This window comes from Lactuca sativa, chromosome 3 (genome assembly GCF_002870075.4).
Source record: "Lactuca sativa cultivar Salinas chromosome 3, Lsat_Salinas_v11, whole genome shotgun sequence".
NCBI lineage: Eukaryota > Viridiplantae > Streptophyta > Magnoliopsida > Asterales > Asteraceae > Lactuca > Lactuca sativa.
Window position 1 is genome coordinate 57451571 of NC_056625.2, and position 8887 is coordinate 57460457.

The following is an 8887-nucleotide window of genomic DNA, read 5'->3' on the forward strand; positions in this document are numbered from 1 at the left end:
CGGGGAAGCAGTATGCTGGAAGTTTGCCGAAGTGCAACAAATGCCATTTCCACCATAACGGCGCCTGCCGTGAAATGCAGTGTAACAACTGCCACAGAAAAGGACACACCGTCCGATTCTGTAAATTCCCGGCGCAACCGATCTCTCAAGTTCCTGGCTCAGGTGTGAGCCCAACTTGCTATGGATGTGGCGAAGCAGGCCACTTTAAAAGGGACTGCCCTAAGGCGAGGAATACTGGAGGAGCAGGGAGGGTACTAGCAATAGGCCACGGGGAAGCAATCGCTGACCCGACAATGGTGACTGGTACGTTCCTCCTTGATAACTCCTATGCATGCATTCTGTTCGATAGTGGAGCGGAGCGAAGCTTCGTAAACCACAAATTTGCTCGCATGCTTAAGCAACAACCACACGCACTTAATGAACAATTCACAGTAGAAATGGCCAACGGAAAAACTGAAAGTACTAATAGCATATACTTAGGTTGTCTTCTAACCTTAGATAACCATTCATTCCCAATTGACCTTATGCTGGTCTCAATAAAAAGTTTCGACGTTATTATCGGCATGGATTGGTTAAGTCCTCATCGCGCCGACATCATGTGCTACGAAAAAGCAGTCTGTCTAAACCTCCCGTCTAACGAAACTCTTATAGTCTACGGTGACAAACCTGGTGTGAGTCTTCGCATTATATCTAGTAATCAAGCACAGAAATATCTGCGCAAAGAATACCACGCATTTCTTGCTCACGTCGTCGACACGAACCTAGAAACGAAAGAACTAAAGGACCTCCCGGTAGTGAGTGACTTTCCCGACATTTTCCCAGAAGAACTACCCGGATTACCTCCGCAACGACAAGTCGAGTTCAGAATAGACTTAGTCCCAGGAGCTACCCCAGTAGCCAAGTCGCCCTACCGTTTAGCACCAGCCGAGATGCAAGAACTCTCTGGTCAACTTAACGAACTGCTCAGCAAGGGCTTTATAAGACCAAGTTTCTCACCTTGGGGAGCACCGGTCTTGTTCGTTAAGAAGAAAGACGGATCATTCCGTATGTGTATTGACTACAGAGAACTCAACAAATTGACGATCAAAAATCGTTACCCTCTGCCACGCATAGATGACCTATTCGATCAACTGCAAAGGGCGAACTATTTTTCCAAAATTGATCTGAGATCCGGATATCACCAGTTACGAGTGCTTGAGGAGGATGTGCCGAAGACAGCCTTCCGAACTCGTTACGGACACTACGAGTTCGTGGTGATGCCATTCGGATTGACCAATGCGCCTGCAGTCTTCATGGATCTGATGAATAGAGTATGCCGACCTTACTTAGATCAGTTCGTCATCGTTTTCATTGACGACATCCTGATCTACTCCCGAAGTAAGAAGGAGCATGGTGATCACCTACGACAAGTTCTAGAGACACTACGAAAGGAGAAACTTTATGCGAAGTTCTCGAAATGTGAATTTTGGATCCGAAGAGTCGAATTCTTAGGACACGTGGTTAGCGAGGAAGGAATCCACGTGGACCCATCCAAAATAAAAGCCATTGAGAACTGGTCAGCACCAAAGACACCTACAGAAATTCGCCAATTTCTAGGTCTCGCTGGCTACTACCGCAGGTTCATTCAGAACTTCTCCCGAATAGCAAAGCCTCTTACGACCCTGACCCAGAAAGGTGTGGCCTTTGACTGGGAAGAGAAGCAAGAAAGAGCGTTCCAAACTCTCAAACGAGCCTTGTGCACCGCACCAATACTATCCCTTCCCGAAGGAATAAAAGACTTCGTTGTCTATTGCGATGCATCCAATCAAGGACTCGGATGTGTTCTGATGCAGCGAGGTAAGGTCATCGCCTACGCCTCGAGACAGTTGAAGACACATGAGGTTAACTACACGACCCACGATCTTGAACTAGGAGCAGTAGTGTTTTCTCTGAAGATCTGGAGACATTACTTGTATGGAACGAAGAGCACTATCTTTACCGACCACAAGAGCTTACAACATATTTTCGATCAGAAGGAGCTCAACATGAGACAACGACGGTGGGTCGAGCTACTCAGTGACTACGAATGCGATATTCGTTATCATCCGGGTAAAGCCAACGTAGTAGCAGACGCCCTAAGTCGGAAAGAATATTCTGGTCGCAAGGTTAAGTCATTATCCATAACCATCCATTCACACTTGACTAAGCAAATTCAGGCGGCTCAACTTGAGGCCATGAAACCTGAGAATGTGTCGAGTGAATCCCTTAGGGGAATGGACAAGAACTTCGAAGCCAAGGGTGACGGAGCTTTATATTTCATGAACCGGATCTGGACACCGAAACACGGTGGTTTCCGAGACTTGGTCATGACCGAGGCGCACAACACTCGGTATTCCGTCCACCCAGGTTCAGATAAGATGTATCTGGATCTGAAAAAGCTATACTGGTGGCCTAATATGAAAGCAGAGATTGCTACCTTTGTGAGTAAATGCCTTACTTGCGCGAAGGTTAAGGTCGAGTACCAGAAGCCCTCTGGTTTACTGCAACAACCAGAGATCCCAGAGTGGAAGTGGGAGCGGATCACTATGGATTTCATAACCAAGTTACCCAAGACGACGGGTGGACTTGACACCATATGGGTCATCGTTGATAGATTGACCAAGTCTGCACACTTCCTACCTATCAAAGAAACCGACAAGATGGAGAAACTTACAAGAACATACATTGGGGAAATTGTACGGTTGCATGGTGTACCTATTTCCATTATCTCCGATAGAGATAGTAGGTTCACTTCAAGATTTTGGCAATCCCTACAACGTTCCCTGGGAACAAGGCTGGATATGAGCACAGCCTACCATCCACAGACCGACGGACAGAGTGAGAGGACCATTCAAACATTGGAAGACATGTTGCGAGCCTATGTGATTGATTTTGGGAAGGCATGGGATACTCATTTACCCCTTGTCGAATTTTCCTATAATAACAGTTATCACACGAGCATCAAGGCTGCTCCATTCGAAGCTCTCTACGGCCGCAAGTGCAGATCCCCTGTGTGCTGGGCTGAGGTTGGGGATACCCAACTAGCGAGAGGGCAAGCTTCCGACAGTACTCTCACTGGTCCAGAAATCATTCGGGAAACGACAGAGAAAATCGTTCAAATCCGTGAACGATTGAAAGCCTCTAGAGACCGACAGAAGAGCTACGCCGATAAACGAAGAAAACCTTTGGAGTTTCAGGTGGGAGACCGAGTCCTTCTCAAAGTCTCACCCTGGAAAGGCTTGATACGCTTCGGCAAGCGTGGGAAGCTAAATCCGAGGTACATAGGGCCTTTCGAGATTCTTGCCAGAGTCGGCCCCGTAGCTTACAAACTTGATCTACCCGACACACTGCGTAACGTACATTCTACATTCCACGTATCTAACTTGAAAAAGTGTCTGTCTGACGAGACTCTCGTAATCCCACTCGACGAGATCGAGATCAACGAGAGCCTCAACTTCGTGGAAAACCCTGTAGAGAGCATGGACCGTGAGGTCAAGCAGACGAAACAAAGCCGTATCCCTATCGTGAAGGTTCGCTGGAACGCCAAGCGAGGACCGGAATTCACTTGGGAACGCGAGGACCAGATGAAGTTGAAATACCCTCATCTTTTCGCTTAATTGTTTGTAACTTTTATTTGCTTAAATTTTAATTTCGGGACGAAATTCCCTCTAACAGGGGGATGATGTGACAACCTGAAATTTCCAATTGTATGAACCTCACCTATTCAATAGAAGCTAATTCAGTTTCAGTGATTTTCAAGCTTTTCCGAACAAATTTGTGTACATTAGGGTTTATGTTTTAGACAATATCAGGAGAGTGGATACTCCTGGTTTTGTGAAACTTGGGCATTTCAAGTTTCATCATGTTGCAGTCCAACAGCAGGAATAAAAATATTTTCTGCCAAAATATTCCAGGACTATAAATAGTTTTCTGAACTAAATTAATTCATTATTCACAATTCCAAATAGAGAAAAGCCATATTCTCTCTGACGGATCTTCGGGTTTTCATCCCAGATTGTGAGTCTACTTTTCTATATGTGTTTCAATACTTGTTTAATGCTTATTAACAACAATAACATGTCTAGATATCAAGATCCGGGAGTTTACCGCCCAAGAACGTTCTTGGGGAGTAAACTCCAAAACAGAACATAAATGCTTCCTAGTCCCGATTCCTTGTTAGACAACTTGTTTAGGGGTTAGAGTATGATCTTTATAGGCCAAAAAGCATCCAAGAAACATAAGTCTTTGGAGTTTACGGCCAAGGAACTACCTTGGGCCGTAAACCCCTTTTTAAGGGCAATTAGTGCCCTAAACTCCCCCTAATGCTTAAGGACCTTTACCCTAAATTGCTTGTGTTTATTTTAGGCATCAAAAGACATCAAAATCATAAGTTTCTAGGAGTTTACGGCCAAGAATATCTCTTGGGCCGTAAACCCCTTTTTGTAGGGTAAAATGCATTCCAATCACACCTAAGGCCTTAATACAATTTTCCTTGAACCCTTGGGACTAGAATGGAGAGTAGAAAACAAATTAATCACTCCTTGAGAGGAGTTTACGGCCAAGGAACATGACTTGGGCCGTAAACTCCAAGTGATGGCACCAAAGTATGCCTCTTGCACCCATTAGCCTTAGATAAATTCATGAAAGCAATCCTTGATGTTTAAGTGTCTCAAATCAATTAAATTCCTAGAGTTTACGGCCGTAAAATCTAAGGTGAAGGACCTTAGGCCGTAAAATCCCATATGGAGTGTTCTAAAGCCTTAAACTACTTCATGTGTTATTCCAACAAAGCTAGGAGTGTTCTAGGATCAAGATAGCACCACAAAACACCCAAAACTACCCTTTTAGGAGTTCACGGCCATAAACCTATGAGTTTACGGCCGTAAACTCCAAGGTGTGGGGTTGGTTGGGTGGTGAACTCCTATACAAGGCCCTTTGATGTTTCAAACCCTTTTGCCTTGTCCCGTAGCAACTTAGATGCAACCATTTGGACCTTAAACACTCATAAAAGTGTTTAAATGTTTTCTAAGTGTCTTAACTTATTTATTTAAGTTATTATTTGTCTAATTAGTTATTTATATGCTTATTATATAATAACTAGGCTCGTGCGTGTAAACCAGTCTCTGTTTGTCACTTAGCACGGTAGCCGACACTGCAATTCAAACGACTCACCACAAGTGAGTTCATACCCCTTGAATCAACCTTTGAAATGATTTTAAATGTTTTATAACACTTTATGGGGGGGAATACAAGTCAAATACTTATGAGTTATTACTTCAATCACATGTGATTGTGTTTAATCACAAGTGATTAATAACTAGGAAAACAACGATTTTCACATTGTTCAAACTGTTTTTCTACTGCTTTACTATCGAAATGTTTTACAAACTGTTTTACTATCCAAACTTACTTATAGACTATTATTAAATCAAATGCTTCTTATATAATTAAACTGTTTTATCAACTTATGCTTTCAAAATGATTTATAGCTCGACATTAAGCCAATCTTCTCTTGAAATTATATTTATGCTTCAAAATGTTTTATGAAAACTTATTTATGCTTTATATATATACAATTGCATGCCCATATATGTATAGATATATAAATAATGTTCAAAAGGCTTAGGAATGCCATCCGCCCTATTTCCTTTTCCTCGATTTGGATGTGGTCTGGTGGGATTTCGGGTGACCATCCGAAGGTCGTTTCCATATTACTTATATATCATATATACATGTATAGACATAAAAGTACTTCCATATTCATGCTCATCAGTACATCATTAGCTGGTTACCATCGGGGTAACGCAGGATCATACATATACAGATATACTAGAAACAATACATATACAGATATACTAGAAACAATACATATACAGATATACTAGAAACAATACATATACAGATATACGAGAAACAATACATATACAGATATACGAGAAACAACACATATACAGTCATACGAGAAACAATACATATACATAAATACGTAATAATTGTGATCCACTGTATCGGGCATGCCTTAATTGTCATGGCCCGAGTTGTAGCCAGAATTCTCCTGGAGGGAGAGCGTGAGTTTGCGTATAGATCTATACTGGATTGACTATCCTACACCTTGCTGCTAGCTACAGCCGGACCTGCAGGTCTGCGGGTGCCAAATGTCATTTCTTATTACGACCGTTCATTATGTCGTTGATTTTCAGTCGATAGCATGGTGCAATTAATCACAATATACCTTAATATAAATCCGGTTTAAGGTAGTAGTAATAGTATTTAGTACAACAGTAGTCTTATTATACAAAGCTACAGTACTTCAATGATTTACCCATTACATATTTTAGTGATAATCTCACTTAAGCATTAATGTACAAGCTATATTTTAACAAATGATAGTTATATTTGGGAAATCATACACTTTACAACAGAAAAGTTTACAAAACAACCTAGCCTTGGTAGAAGGTTACTTTTATAGAAAATATAGGATTTTCTGAGTGATTCAAACTTTTACAAACACTTTCAAACATTTACTTACATTTTTACAACTTATACATTGAGACCGGTTCAAACGTTTTTACAAGAAACCTTGACACTAAAATACTTATGAACTCACCAGCTTAATGCTGATAAACTCTTTCAAAATAACTTGTATTCTCAGGTCATCAGTAGACAGGTACCGAGGCCAGCTTTTGAGAAGATGGAGTGCATTCAAGACTCATCTCATATTATTTTGTTATACATTATTTTTGGTGTCTATAACTGTACAGAACACTTGTATTGAAATTATATATTTAATGCAATGGATGATGTTGTTTGCTTATTTACATTTACTGTGTTGTGATACTATACATGACGTCCTCCGCCCCAGAACGTTTCCGCCGTTCTTGGTTTTGGGGTGTAACAAATTACAACACTTGTCCCATGCTCCTAGCATGCACACAATGTTTACCTGTGGTTCTTACTTTGTGAAATAGATCAAATTGAACACATTTCCAATCATTCTCATTTCACAACTCCAAATCCGTTTTTCATAAGTTAAAGAATATCAAATTCTTGCTACTTATAGAATATGCTAGATTCTAACATTTTATGCAATGATCCTTTCGTAATGTCACTACACCAAAGTCACAAAGACTATTGTCAATGATATTACAAAGTCCTCTATCGGAGATTGTTACAAGACAATTCCTTAGATATGATGCCTCTCACTCAAAGTACATTCCTTTGAACATCCTTTTGCAAAAAAGTTTCTAATCTAGTCATAGATTATCAATATTCAATTCCCAATATGGACACGCTTCCATATTTTCCATATGACAACTCATTCTTAATAGAATCTTATCTATTAGTAATGATGTCGATATGGTCCATCCAATATGGAAACATTTCCATATTTTCCAATACTATACTTCCAACTACTCACAAGCGACCAATCCTCGTCGAACTTTGGATTGTCCTTTGATAGTTGTTTAATTATTTTAGTCAAAACCGATTCTCTCCCTTAATTATAGCAAAACAACTTTATAACCCTTACTACTTTGCAAGGTATAACTCTTGTTTTCTATAATTAATATTGCCAACTTGCAATACGTGCCTTAATAATCATACAATCATAACATTTATGCTCCCACTATCATGATGATTATTATAAAACATAACACTTATGCTCCCACTAGCTTCGACATGTATTCATAAACATCTTAACTTTTAGAAAAACAATGCTTATTGAATTTCTTAAGTTCATGTTTCTAATACTTAGTGCTTTGATAATCTTTTATCAAGGTTTCTTGAACTTATACACCTTTGCCTTCGATAGTTCATATGTGTGTCTAAACACTTAAGACTAATTGCCAAACCTCACAATTCAAATTATGGAAAGGGATACCGTAACCATAATCGAATTCGAGAATGCAATTTTACAATCACTATCTTCTTAAAATCTTTCTTAGTGAAAGCATTTCCTCACAATCATTTTCATGAAGGAGGAAATCTTATGACACTTAGATTTAAACGGTGTGTGTGTTCCTATCCATGTGAATTTGTTAAAACCAAAGTTTACGACAAATTCAAACTCATATGGACCGAACTTTCTTAATCTTTATTTCTTGCCTTATGGTAGCACAGCTGCCCACCATGTCTTCCAAGTAGTTAAGCATCTCAGCCTTTCCTATCAATGTACCTTTCATTCATTGATTAAGGTGCTTTGCCTTTTATGCGTTCAAAATGAGAACTCATAGAACTCTCATGCATAATTAACTCGATTGGATTGGGACAGAACCAAAATAATGTCATCACGATAGGTTGTAAACCTCAACTCGTGTGCTAGTGATGATCGATAAGGTTTATTTGATTTGTTCTTGAAACCTTTCAAGACTATTAAGACTCCCACTGACTCCTTGACATATAAGATTCTCTTGTCAATAACCATTTCTTGACAAACAAATATTCAAGAGTTAGTGTAGCTTTTATAAAAACACTTCATAAATTGGTCCTAGTTGGTCTTTGTCTTATCCAAGACATCACAACTTTCCACATTTAATGAATTTTATAAACCTTCTTTATACTTATCACTCAATGTCACAATCTTAACTTTAAGACTTGTTATTGGAATGAAGTATGATTGACTTCTTGATTTATCCATTTCTTCAATCCTCGATTCCTCTTCTTAGACATACAATTGTACTAAGACTCACTTAGAGGATCAATTGAGATATGGTTCTTAATCATTAAGACTTATCATAAAGCATAAAAGCTACTCTCCCTTCTTCTTAGAATGGAGAAACTTTTATCTTTCTGCCTACTTGATTCTTCTTATTCATTTTGCTATTGATTTAAACTTTTTCAATCAATTCATAATTACACTTTAGTAAATCAT